Source organism: Sus scrofa, chromosome 6, assembly GCF_054392235.1.
Source record: "Sus scrofa isolate SSC_HxYL_T2T_F1_AM1 chromosome 6, Sscrofa_HxYL_maternal_Yorkshire_Landrace_v2.0, whole genome shotgun sequence".
NCBI lineage: Eukaryota > Metazoa > Chordata > Mammalia > Artiodactyla > Suidae > Sus > Sus scrofa.
In genome coordinates this window covers 69,380,655-69,394,391 of record NC_139388.1, presented here as the reverse complement: position 1 = coordinate 69,394,391, position 13,737 = coordinate 69,380,655, and the positions used below count along the sequence as shown (strand labels likewise).

At 61.2% G+C, this 13,737-nt stretch overlaps 1 protein-coding gene across 10 annotated transcripts in view; it reads right to left on the bottom strand.

The window, feature by feature from the left end:
• The window catches only part of PRDM16 (PR/SET domain 16), a 307,527-nt gene that overhangs the window by 136,998 nt on the left and 156,792 nt on the right, over window positions 1-13,737 (bottom strand). The gene's annotated exons all lie outside the window — the stretch shown is intronic.

Sequence of the window (13,737 nt, the reverse complement as noted above, 5' to 3'; positions counted from 1 at the left end):
GCTGGGGACAGTACTGGGGACAGCGTGGGTCAATGCCCGCTCCACCAGACGGGTCCCCTGAGCTAGGGAAGGAATGGACGAATGTTGGCCTCCTACCAGCCGCAGCCGTCTGGCCAGCAGTCACGCAGAAAAGGTCCTCGCGTTTCTCATGTGAACTGCTTAAGAGCCGCTTCCTTCACCCAGCTTACCGCGCGGCTCTGCACGAGCTTTGCGGGGAAACAGCTGCTGCGCCCCGAGGAACCGCAGGCCGTGTCTGCGGGGAGCCTCGAGGGTCTCGGAAGTGAATGCCGGGGACCCACTGCTGGTGGCGCTCCAGCTGGTTTTCTGGGGCTCTGTTGGTGGAGCCGGATGAGGCGGCTCAGGCCTGGGGGACAGAGGCCCAGTGGCCAGGCGGCGGCCGCGCGCTGGCTCTGGGTCTGCAGCGGGCAGGCTGGTGCCCAGGGCCGGGCGAGCAGCTTTCCCACCAGCCGCCAGGTGGTCCCGTCTGGCCTGGGCGCCCTGAAGGGGAGCGGCGTTCCCCGCATATTTCGGATTGTCCCGGAATTCCAGCCTGGACCTCACTTTCCCACACCTGGGGCGAGGCCGGCGACAAATCCGGGGGAGCGGGGACACGGGACCTCTGATGCCATCAGGTTGTCCTGCTGGTCCCTGTCAACCAGCCGCGTTCCCGGGATGGCCTTCTCATCACTGGGCCTTCGAGCCGCTGAAACTCTGACCGAAGCGGCTCCAGGGCCCCGTGACAGACTGGAGGCAGAGCGAGGCCAGGGCCCGAGGGGACGGCTGAGTCTCGCTGACCGTCCCACACCCGGGAGCCCCGAGGGCGTGCAGGGCTCTGAGCCACGGGCTGACGGAGGACCAAGCCCGGCGCTCCCCCTGGCTTTGCGGTTATTGTTACTGTTACTGCTGTCATGGAGGCCACGTTAGGGCGTCACTGCCTGGCTCCCCGAGTCAGCACGCGTGATTCGGGGGCTCGGCTCTGCGGCTTCTCTGCAAACTCTACGCCTTCCTCCTGACCCCTCAGCACAGGGTTTATCATCTTGTTTTGGGGGCGGGGTGGCCGAGAGCAGCTGGCAGGGGGCAGAGGCGGGGCGGGGGGGGCGGGGGAGCTGGGAGGCTCCAACCTGGACTTGCGGGTCCCCCTCACCTCCGTGATCTGTCGGGTCCTCTCGAGACCACCTCCTCGCAGCTGGCTCTGCGCTGAGGTCTCCTGCCAACCCGCAAACGGGTGCTGCCCTGCTGCCTGGGTCCCCCTGCGCTAACAGAGGGCTCCCTGCGTCTCCAGAGTCTAGGGCCCACAAGTCTGCCGGGCACACGGCTGGAGCAGAGACCCTGTCTGTCGAGGAGGGTCGGTTGTACGGCTAGGAGCCCAGAGCCAGACGACCAGGCTCAGACCCCGGCTCCAACCCCACAGCTGTGCCACACTGAGCAAGTGACCGACCCTCTCTGTGCCTCGTTTTCTCACTGCAGAATGGGCTCCCGTTCGCCTGGCGGATCGGCCCCACAGCCAGCCCATTGTAGCCAGTGTTAAGGGCCTGAAGAAACGCCAGTGGAACCAGCAAAGCTCAGGCAGTTCTCACTCTTGCCCCGGAAAACACCCTGCACGTGAGCCTTTGATCCAGCTTCGCACGGGGGGGCACAGGCAGCTGGGAGGTGTGGGGACGGGCACGGGACACTCCCTTGCTGTCCTGCTGCCTCGTGGCACAGAATGGCAGCCAGACAGCCTCGCTTCAACCAAGAAGCCAGCGGCCCGCGGCCCAGACCCACCATCAGCTGAGCAAAACCCGCCCCACGGAGAGTTTTCTGGGCTGGGCTGGGCTGGGGGCGGGGGGCGGGGCTGTGAAGGAAACACCAGCTCTCCTGGACTCTGTCTCCTCGTCGACCAGGCGGACCAGGCTGCCACAGCCCTCAGCCTGTCACCTTCAGGGGCAGACATGTCACCCAGGAGTCTGGCTCCAGGGGTGCCCGGGCAGGTCCCCCCTCCCCGCCCCCGCCAACAAGGGCCCAGCTGGGTGCGGAGTGGGGGTGGGCGGGCGCTGTCCTGTGTACAGACCCCGCCCGGCCCGGCGCTCAATAGCCTGAGCTCCCGGCCCTGTTTACCGGAGGGGGAGAGGGGCCTCTGGCTGCTGTGTAAATACGCCTTCCAAAGGCCTCTGCTTTCTCACCCTGCCAGCTCCCCAAACCCACATTATGAATTGGCGGGCTTATCAGAAGGGCCGTCTGGCAGTTAAAAGATGCTTCCACACATTGTGCGGCTGCATGGAAACCGAGTCATGTCAGCCCTGAGGACAAAGGAACGCAAGTGTTTGAAACGCAAAAATATTTTGACCCGATTACATCATTTTTCAAAGGAAGAAAGTAATTCACGGCTCACAATTCACTTGCTATCTTGCAGGAAGTCCTGTATTTCTTACTAACTCCCCAGGGCCCGCTTCTCCGGGTGAGAGGGCACCTGGGAGGGCCAGTGTGCGAAGGGCATTTACGAGTTTTCTTTCCGTCTCTTTCTGTTGTTTTTCTTCCAGGGCTGCCTCCTGTTGGCGAGGTGCCCACCAGCACGCTCCTCCAGGCCTCGGCTCCAGACTGGGCCCTCGAGCCGAGGGCACAGAGTGGCTGCCCTGTGTTGCCAGGTCGGAAACTAAGGCCCCAAGCAGTTAAGCGACGTGCCCCAGGTCACATGCACGATGCTGAGGCCAGTCCTGGGGACTCTGGGGTCTGATTCCCTCTCTGGGGGCTGGATGTCCTCTCCTGGGGGCTTCGGTTCCCATCACTGTTGTCATTATCCATGTCACCACCGCCACCACCGTCGGCACCACCATCGCCAGGACCACCACGGCCAGTGGCTCCACCCCCATCATCCTCACCCCCGCAACTGTCACCATCGCCACCGCCGTGATAATCACGGTCACCGCCACCCCCGGCACGTCATCCTCGCCGTCCCGTCACTGTCACTGTCCCCTCCACGATCACCACAGGCAACCTCTCCGTCCCCCGCGTCACGACCGCCATCGCCACCACCCCAGCAACGCCGTCATTCTCAGCACCATCCCTGCCATCGCCAGGTTGCGCTCTGAGCCCCAGGCCCTTTCTGCAAAGTCCCGGAATCGCGAAGCACACCCTCGAGGCAGGAGCGATCATCGGCTCCAGGAGGTGATTCAGGTGCTGAGAAATGACACCATCCTCTACCAGAGCCTTTTGACTTCTCAGAAGTCCTGTCCACCACGAAGCCCCCAGATAGGGGTGGATAGCCCTTCACGGGGGTTCTGGAGCAGCTTGGAGGGGGCCGAGCCAAGGGGCAGCCTGTGCACTTAGGCAGCGTCTGAGGCTGTGTCTGCCTGTACCCCTGCCCCCCCACCCCCGAAGCGCAGGGCTGGGGACAGTTGAGGAAGTGCTCCCTGAGGGCTCAGGGCACCCCCCACTCCTACAGCCCCCAGGCGGTTCCTCCCGCCAGAAGAGCAGAGTCTCCCCCTGAGCAGGAGGGTACAGAAAGGGGGCCAGGGGCACAAACTCCCCTCCCACCATGTCATGGGGGCTCCTAGGGAGGGGGCTGACGTGTCACACGGGGAAACCAGGGCCCCAAGGACAGGAGACAGCGTTGGGGAGGACTACAGACACTCAGGGGGTCAAAAGGTGGTGGTGAAAGAGTACCCCCGGGTGTTTAACAAGGAAGCAGGTGAGGGGCTCCCAGGGGGCATTTGCTGCACTGATGAGGGGACATAGAACTGCTACAGCCTGGAGAGGCAGCGGGAGCTGGCCCGGGCCGGGGGCCACACTTGGCCCTGGCTCTGGGACACACGCCTCCCGTTGGAGCCCCTAGGCACGTGGACAGCCCCAGGGGTCGGGCCAGCAGGCCAGCCTGCAAAAGGCCTTGCTGGGCGCCCCTGGAAGCAAGACCCTGCCATGCACGGTCTGTGTGGCGTCAGGTGGTGAGTCCGCCTGTCTGAACCCCAGGGAGGACGACAAGCTGCTGTGGGTTCCCCACCTTCTCCAGGCGTGACCTAAGCTATCCCCTCCGCCAGGCCCAGGACACTGCAGGGAGCACACAGACGTGGCCTCTGTCTCCTGGCTCTGACTTGGCTCACGGAAGACCAGGCACTGCCCCGGGCCCAGCCTCGTCCCCCGCCCACCAAGGACCTGGCGAGAAGCCCATCCTGGGAGCTGCTGCTCGGCGCCCACCCCCCAGCCCCAGGCCCGCTTCCTGTATGAGCTTCGAGAGACACAGGCTCCTCCAGGGCCGGTTCTGCCTCCTGGAGGCCACACGTGGGCAGCCACGGGGCGAAGACGCCCGTTGGCCCCCTGAGTGGCCGCTGATCCAGACCTTCCGAGGGCGAATTTGATGTTTTTCTCTACCTTGCCAGCTCCTTTTCATTCTGCCTCTGCATTTCTCGTCCAAAACAGAAATACAAAGAGAGGAAATCTATTCAAAATTCCTCCTCCTCGTTTTATTTTTACAGCTCTCCAGGGTGCCCACGCTTCAGATTCTCTTCCGATAATTATCTGCCCTTTTGGGGCCTTGGGAACCCAGAGCCCCGGGTTTGGGCGGCAAGAAGCAGGCACCGGCCTGGCCGAGGCCCATGGGACGCCCTCAGGAACACTGAGACCCACGAGCTTGGCCCAGCGCCTTGGCATCCGGGGTGAGTCTGCAGAAGTGGACTCCGTGACGATCTTCTGTCTCCGCGTCGCTCTCCTTGCTCTCAGCTGATCCACGGTGAAGCCCACATCTGACTCTTTCGACGTGATAATTTTCCATCCCGGCAACGCAAACCTGTCTGTGGCTAAGACTCTGCATCTTGACCACTGCTCCAAAACGACAGAGGCAAAGTTCCAACACGAAATAATCAGTCTTGCCTTTTATGACTTCATTTATCAACACGATACTGGAGAAACAGCTTGTGAACCGGGTGAGACGAAAAGGTTTGCCTGCACGGCGCTGGCTGCCGGGAGGGGCCGTTGGGGGGGGGAAGGGCTCCGGTGAGCCGAGCCGTCAGAAAGCCGGAACACAAGGTCACCGGAGAAGAAACATTAAGTGAGAAAATGCCACCTCCCGCCAAATCTGTTCCTTTAAGAATCCCACTCCTTCTGGCCCCAACCTGTCACCCTCACAACGCCCCACCCACCCCCCCCCGCCGTCTAGTAAGGGACACAAAGGCGGCCCAGAGAAATGACGGTAGAGTCTCCGATCTGCAGGGACAGGGACACGCCCATGTGACAAGATGGGGGCATTTCTGCCCGAAATGAACAGAGCAGATGGCACAAGAGGCTCTTGGAAGTTTTCCTGCCACGAGGAGGAGTGTCTGACCTGCAGCTTGCAGCTGGGTGACCCCAGGGGACCGGACCCCAAGAACAAAGGCTGGGGCCACCCATCCACGCAGATGTCAGGTCTCAGCACCGCAACGGTGGGCAGAGACCTGGTGGAACCCAGCCTTGTGTCTCCAGCACCTGGGACAGCGTCCTGCACACAGTAGGTCCTCGGTCCATGTTTGTGGACCGGTGCGTGAGGGAGGGCGGGAAGGGGTTTTGAGACCATGCAGAGCCGATGGAGCACTAGGAAGGCCCTAAACGAGTCAGTCAGGGGGAGTGACCTCGTGTTCCAGTGACAGCCTCCGAAAGGCACAGGCCTGGCCGAAGCTGCAGGCCTGGGTGAGTCACAGGGTGGCCCTGCTTCGTCACCTCGGGATCTACTCAGAACCGCTGGCTCTGGCGTCTGAGGGCAGAGAGCGCTGGAGAGTGTCGCTCTGGCGGCTGGCTTCTGAGCAGAAGCGATCCTCATCTCTCGTGGCCACTGGCCAGCCAGCTCGCCCCCCGCTGGGCGGGCAGAAGGCTCATCCTGCCTGGGTCCAGGAAGGCAGACCGGGGGGTGGGTAGCGCTGACAGCACCCGACCGAAGGCAAGGTGGGAAGCCCTGGACCACGCGGGGTTTATAATTGAATGGCAGGAAGGCTCCCTGGGGACCAACCACAGTCACGGCCACTGCAGGACTAAGTCCTCTGCCACTTACGTGTTGCCAGGAGCCACATAAGCACTTTATGTGAGTTCAACTATTTGAAACTAAAACACCCCATATGGAGATCAGTTTAAAAATTCGCCCACTGTATCACTGCTAAGAATGAAGTTATGACTTTTGCTGTTTCCCTCCAGCCTTTTCACGTTACGCATGTCCTTACATGCGCATGTGTACATTATATAAGACGAGTGTGTATAACGTCCCTTTTTTTGGTTTGTTTTTTACGGCCTCACCTGCAGCAAATGAAAGTTCCCAGGCCAGGGGTCAAATCAGGGCTGCAGCTGCCGGCGTACAGCACGGCCAGGCAACACCAGATCCAAGCGGCATCTGCGACCCATGCCGCGGCTTGCAGCAACGCTGGATTCTTAACCCACCGAGCGAGGCCGGAGACGGACACCGCATGGAATATTCTCAAACAGCTGAGTCACCACTGGATCTCCACGTGCCATTTTCTGAAAAATCCCACCTGTGGCTGCCCCTGAGGCATGAGGACATTCTCGGGCCAGGGTTCGAACCCACGCCACAGCAGTGACAACGTCAGATCCTTAACCGCTAGGCCCCGGGGGAATGTCTGAAGGTTGTTTTTAAAAAAGCATTAGTTGTCATTGTCCAGAGCCGTTTGGGGTTTATAGAAACACGAGTAGAACGTCCAGAGAGTCCCCGACCGGCCCCCAGCCCCCCACCCTGATCGCCTCGCCTCCTGCGGCCCCTGGTTCCAGCTGATGTGCCGGCGCGAGCGGCGTGGTCACGCAAGTCCCTGAGTCACACAGGGCTTCCCTCTGGGTGTCTGGGTAAACACATCCTGGCCTGCGGCCACCATTACCGTGTCACATGGCCATCCCAGCGACACAGAGGCGCGTCGCAGCCCTAAAGCCCTCTGTGCTCCCGCTTCCGCCCCCCCACCCCCCATCCCTGGCCACCCCCGATCTGTTCGCTGTCTCCAGAGTCTGGCCTTTTCCAGAGTTTCATAGGGCATGAGGCCTTGGCAGGTGGCCTCTTTCACTTAATAATATGTATTTAAATGTCCCCCGTCTTTCCCTGGCTTGACAGTAAACTCTTCTTTTTATTGCTGATTATCCGAGGGCTCCCGCCTTAGGGGTTGGGAGGGTTGGTTTATCCTGCCAGCCCTGGTCGGCCTCGCCACCCACCAGTCAACATCAACCAAAGGATGAACATTCCAGAGGCAGGTGCTCCAGAATCCCCCCAACACGGGACCAGGAAGGCTCCCACGGCCGACCTGGCCTCTCTCTCCACTGGCAGCTCTGCACCGAGATCGGAGCCTCCCTCAGGGGTGAGAGAGTCATTCTCAAGGGTGAGGTGCCCCCGAGATGCTTGGAAGGGGCGAGGCGGGGTGAGGGCTGTGCCCGTAGACAGGCCACGAGAGGGTAGCAGGCTGGGCTTTTACTCTGATTTTTTCTCCACGCTTTGCTGGGGCCCCCACACACCTCAGGTGACTCCCTACCTCAGCCTGTCCCCCGGGAACTGGCCGTGTGTCAGCTCCCGGGCCACCTCCTCCAGGAGGCCCAATGCCGTTGACTCATTACTGTCCCTGTCTCCGTGTCCTCTGCCCTGCTCCCAGGAGGGAGAGCTGGCTTTCCCATCCTATGCTGGTAGCTGTGGCTGTGCGCTTGGCCTCCGTGGGTGTGGGCACGTTCTGAGCCCAGGCCTGATGACTACGTCTGCTGTCCCGCCACTTCTGCCATCACTGCCAGAACAACATGGCCAGCAGAGCCCTGGACAGGGAACACTGGACCCAGACCAGACCCAGACCAGACCCAGCCATCAGCCTGGAGCCAAGCCCAGCTGAGCCCAGCCTGCATCAGCCAACTTGAACATGTGTGAGGAGCAACAAGTGTTGTTTGAAGTGTTGAGGGTTTGGGAGAGGTTTGTTACACAGCATTATCTTCACATTAGCCGACTGCTACACCCACTTCCAATTACTCCAGCCCAACCCACCCTGCCTTTCTCTGAGCTCAGATGTAGCTATCACTTAGTGCCACTAGGAACCCAGCACCTGAAGGGTCTGGACTAGCAGTGCCTTTATGTCTGGAGGGCCAGAGACAGCATAATACTCGGGAGACCTGCTTTGGAGTCTCGTGGCTGGCTTGGCAACTCCCCGGCCTCGCCATCAAACCATGTGGCCTTAGCAAACTATCTGTGCCTTACTCTTCTATGCAGTAAAGTAGGAATAGCAGTACCTGGGGCAGGGGGGGATGTGTGTGACGAGCCTGGCAGGCTCTCTGTAATGACCACGGTGACCCCAGCAGCAGTGCCCGCTCCCAGGGCCTGTGCTCAAAGGGGACACCCTTGATGGGGGCAAGTGGGGCCCAATTTCACTTTCCCACCCCCACCCACCTGTCTGCTGTCCTTCTTCCCCACCCCCACCCCCGCTGCCCCACCAGGCCTCAGCACAAGTCTAAGCACACAGTCAGCCCACGGCAACACGAGCCCAGAAGCTGCCCTGGGAGCTGGGCAGAGGCTGGGGGCTCAGGGCCAGGCACTGACTGGCCCCATGGGGTCCTCCACCCACACGCCTGCGCCACACACACTCCTGGGCCACATCCTGAGCCTGGGGACGGCAGGCTGTGGGGAGCCTGTGTCCTCGGGGGAGGGCCCCACTCCCCTGACAGGTCTCCTCCTCTGGGGGGCCCCAGAGACCCCACATGCCATCCCCGCTGGGAGGGTGAGGCCCTCCAAGCTCTGGGCCGCGAGAAGCAAGAGGAGCTTCTGTGCCCCATTCTTGGGACCAAGGGCCTGCCCAGCAGCCTGCCTGGAAACCAGTGCCCACAGCAGGCACACGGCCTGGCCCCTAGGACCGTCACAGGGACCCATCAGAGGCGGTGGGGGTTGGGGGCGCTCAGGAAGCCGCCTCTCTCCAGAGGCCTGGGTGTTTCACCTGCACCCAGAGAGAGGAGCGGGCACAGTTGGAGGCGACCGGGCGCGGGAGGGCCCCCAGGACTCCAGAGCACCCATGCGCTGCCGCCTCTGACCCTGGCACCGGCAGGCCACCTTGGCACCGAGTGTGTGTAAAACCAGAAGTCGGCCTTCCACTGAGAAGATAAGAAGCACACCAATGACCCGACGGCGGGGCTGGCAGAGCAAAGGTGAGTCCCGCGGCTTCCCGGCGCTGCTGCGGGAGAGGACGCGGCCCGAGCCAGCGTGGCCTCTGCCTTCGATGCGGGCGACACCAAGTGGGCCTTGGGCTGATCTATTTTTCGCTCCTAACAGCGCGGCGCAGTTTAATTAACTCGCCACTGCGCCCCCCTGAAGATGACAGAGTTTACTGACGCTGTCTGGCCCCTATAAAGCCGGTAATGCAGATGGTAAATCCTCTTCACTCCGGAGCCGGCGAGCCCTCCTCGCCCAGCCGCCAGCAGCGTCTGCGCCGCCACCCGGACCACCCGGACCGCACGAGGTGCTGGTGCGCTTCCCAGGAGGAGGTGGCTGAGGCTGGCGGGCCCCTGCCTGGGACCCCCGACCCGCTGCAGGAGGCGATATCGCCGCCCTGGAGGCCGGTGTCTGCCAGAGGGCCTGGCCCCCTGCCCTCGCCAGCAACAGCAGCCACAGAAGCTGGCGTCCACTCGGCAGGCCAGGCGCCCAGAGCTGTGCCCAGCCGCTACCTGCGTTCCCAGGCCACGCAGGGCACTGGAAACTGTGGTTACCTCCCTGTTTGTGGGGGAGGAAAGCAACATGCCGAAGTTCAAGTTCAAGGCACATCATCCAGGGCAGAGCCAGGTTCAGAGGGCTGAGGGGGGGCGGGCAGGGGCGATGCATCCGGGTCGGTCCCTGGGTCTCTGGTGAGGAGGGCCCGCCCCTTTGTCTGCCTTCTGGGTGATGCCTGTTTTCAGGTTTTGAACCTGTCATTTGCAGTAGGTGGCTTTTTTTTTTTTTTTTGTCTGCCCTTTTGCCTGAGGCGGAAATGTCAGGAGGGTGGGGGAGGGGCTGACCCCAGAGAGGCGTCCCCATGTCACCGGCTCCCAGGAGCCCTGCCAGGAACTGCTGCTGAGCCCCCAAGAGGGGGTCCTGAACCGCAAGGCTCTGGCCCCTCACCCCCACCTCCCTCCTCCAGAACCTCTACCCTGAGCTGCAGCGCAGAAGCCGTCCGGGTTTCACAGGGGACGCTGCAGGGTGAGAAAGAAACCCCAGCTCCTTCATTCTTTCTCACCCTCCAAAAAGAGGAAAAATCCGCCTCCCGTTCCCCACCCCCCGCCCCGCAAGGTTCTCAGGCTTGGGTGGGTTAGTCTGAACAATGTGCCCCCACCCTCTGCTCTGAGTCCCTAGCCCCCAGGCCGAGGCCAGTCCATCTAAGACCGGGCCTCAGACAGGCAGTTCTCCAGCCAGCAATAAATTACTGCGAAGGAAATTAATTGCCTGGATCTCTCCCCAGCTTAATCGGATGGTTTAAGCTGATTCCGGGGATCTTTGGGTGGGGGTGCAGGCAGGGGAGGAAGAAAATCAGCTCAATTGTTGGGGGGACAAAATGCAAAAAGCTTGCATTTATAACCTCGTTGCTCAGCCTGGAGCTGCCCAGAGTGTGCCCTCGGCCTTACGGCCTCACGGTGGCTGCTGGCCCATTAATCACCCTTATCTGCTTGGGAGGGAGCCGCTGGGCCACCGACTCCCCCAGGGGGCAAGTTCAGGTGCTGCGAGGTGGCCAGAGGGCAGAGTCCACCCCAGAGGCTGGGGTGGAGGCAACCAGCCTCCAGGCTGCGGCCCCTCCCTCAGGTCTGATTTTCTGCCCGGGGCCACCGGAGTCACGCCTAAGGGCCTCTTCAGATAAGCCAACAGTTGTGAAAACTGCGGCCTCCCGGGAGGGGCGGAGGCAAGAGCCAGCGGTGGGCTGGTCCCCAGGCAGCTGAGGGTCCCCAAGGCCACCAGCCCGGAGCTGTTGCACGGGAAGGGGGACCGGCAGAGGCGGTGCCTTGGCCTCATTACACCTCTCCACTCTGCAGCCTTTGATTCAGCAAAATCAAGGATGCCAACTTCTTAGGAGTACTTAGTCTCCATGGCAACCGAAGCTGACCTCAACATTATTGTTCTCAAGAGGGGCTGACTTTACTATATGTTCATTCACTGAATTAATGGACTCCTGGTTCTTTTATCAGCAACTCCGAACAAAGGAGGGGGAGGCAAGTCTCGGAAGGGCTTTCAGCCGCTGTCCAGCCTTTGTCCAGGGCTTACTGGAACGCAGCAAGTCTATTCAGCCCGAGATTATCAAAATCAACTCGGAGCTGTCTCTCCGTGGCAGCTAAACACACTTTGATTTCATAAAGACATAACCGATCCCGCATGCAAATTATTAATGGTGAGCGCGGGGCCCCGAGGCTCGGGGGGCTCTGCTGTGACGTCTCAGGAGCAACGTGCGCTGTAGGTACAAGGCGACTGAAGTACAGCACCTTGGTGCCTCCTGAGCCTTGCTGGCCGGGAGATAAAGGGAAGGATGTTAAAAACCAACATCGGTGGCAGCAGCAAAGCGGAACAGAAACAACCAAGCCTGTTCCAGTCCCCGGCTCTGTCCTGGGGCCTCGGGGCTGGCCGATGTCCCTAGGTCTCGGTCCAGCCCCAATCCTCCCCCCATCCCCCTTCCTTGCCCTCCAGCCACCTGGAAGACACCTCTGCTGCCTCCAGGGGGAAAGCAATGCCAAGGAAACAAACCACAGCTAGCAATGCTGATCACACATGCCTGGGGGTTTGGGGCGGGTGGCATTTAAAAAAGCTGGTGAGGCCAAAGCCCCGAAGGCACCGCTCGGTCACGCTGCCTGGCTCAGCCCTGGACGTAAGGCCTCCTCCGGTAATTGCAGCACAGCCGCCTGTCCGTCTCTGTTCCCCCCTCCCAGGCTTGCGGGGTGTTCTGGGGAGTCATCCTTGATTAGCCCCTGGGTCTCCCGGGAGGGACGCAGGCAAGTCAGGGCGCCCATGACCACTTCGCCTGCGCCAGGCCGTGGAAAACAGGCACACACGACCGCCCAGGGGGACAGGCTGCGCTCCAAACATCCAAATAATCATTTCACCAATTATACTCATGACCTGTCCATCACCCTATCTGGACCATACCAGGCTGGGCTGTCGGATGGCTTTTACGACCTGCAGCATTTTGTCCATAACGGCAGGGAGAGGTCACGGACCCGGCGCGACCGCCTCCCCCCTGGGCTGCAGGCCTTTAAGGAGCACAGGTCGGTCACTCGCATCTGCAGAGCTCGGAAGCAGCCGCTTTCCTGGGCTGGTCCCAGCGCCACTGAGGCTGATTTACGTATTTACGTTTTTTGGAGGCGAGGGGGCGGGGGCGGAGGCGGCGCGGGCAGAGACAAGGGGAGAAGACAAATAAAATGTAAAAAAAGAGAAAGGTCACTTCCTTCTGCCTTTTCTCCCGTGTGTACCGTATTCCTTTTCAAGACGGTCAAAGAAAACAAGATAAAGCAGGACAATGGGAGGCGTTGGGGGCCCGGAGTTTTCCCCTCTGGTAGCACCAGAGAGATTGAATCAAAATTCTTTCCGCTGATACCATCTCCCTGGGTGGACTACACTCTTGTTAACGGATAAATTCAAGCCCTCCAGAAAGTCAAAGAATAAATTTAAGCCTTTTGCCAAATGTCTATCCTATTGGATTTTGATAAGACGGCCATTGAGTCTTAATAATGTCTTCCATCCATTTTCAGCCGGCCCTTAACACGGCTCTTTATTTGTCCCCAAAGCCTCTTCGCCCGGCCTTTTTATTACAGGCTCCGCCGGGCTCTCCAGGGAGCCAGGCGACCCGAGTGATGGATGGACAACTGGCTAGATTATCTCCCGCAGCTGTTTGCTCTCCAGGAGCCCAGGGCTTTCCCTCTAAGTAAACAGAAGACTAAATAGAGTGGCTGGGAGGCGCAGCCCCACAGGTCCCGGCTCGGCCGCCAGAAAAGGCGCCGCCGCCGACCTGCAGCCAAAGTGACTTTGGGGGGCGGCGCGGGCGCACACCTGGGCGGGCAGGCGGGCGCGCGGGCGCGCGCGGGCACAGCCAGAGCGCCTGGAGGGGGGGCCGGAGAAGGGGCGCTCCCGGCTGCGCTGCGCGCACATGGGGACCGGCGCAGGAAGGCACGGATGCGCAGGGGGACGTGGCCCAGGCTGGGGGGCCGGGACTGGGCGGGGCCGGGAGGGCCGGCAGGGAGGGTCGCAGGAGGGTTGAGGGGGGGATGAAGGGTTTCCAGGGGCGGGGCCGAGCCTGGCGCCGCTCGCTCACAGGCTGCGGCCGCTGTCACTCCCGCGCGAGTTCGGATCGTCTCCAGGGCTAGGGGCTGGCAGCCTCCCTGGGCCTGGTGGGCTCCACAGTCCCTGCCGCAAGCTGGCTCCTCGATATTGAGAATGTATTAGCACTGCTTCCTACGAGACATCACCACTTCTGCGTCTCTTGGGTCGAGCCCGCGATTGACCTAATCAGCTTTAGTCACAGATCTCTGATGACTGTACAGCGCGGCGAGTGTGGCTCAGTTAAACCTAAAGATGGAATAAGGGAGAGTCAGGTGCCCGCTGACCGAGCCGCGGCCACCCTGGCTCCACGTCCCTCTTGGATGTTTGGGCTTCCAGACGTGTGTGTCGCAGGGTGAGAGGCCCTCTTCCGCCAGGCACTAAGTCTTTCGGTTGTTATTGTCATTGTTTTTTAGGGCTGCACCCGCGGCATCTGGAGGGTCCCGGGCTAGGGGTTGAATCAGAGCTGTAGCTGCCGGCCTACACCACAGCCACGGCCACACAGGATCCTTATCCCA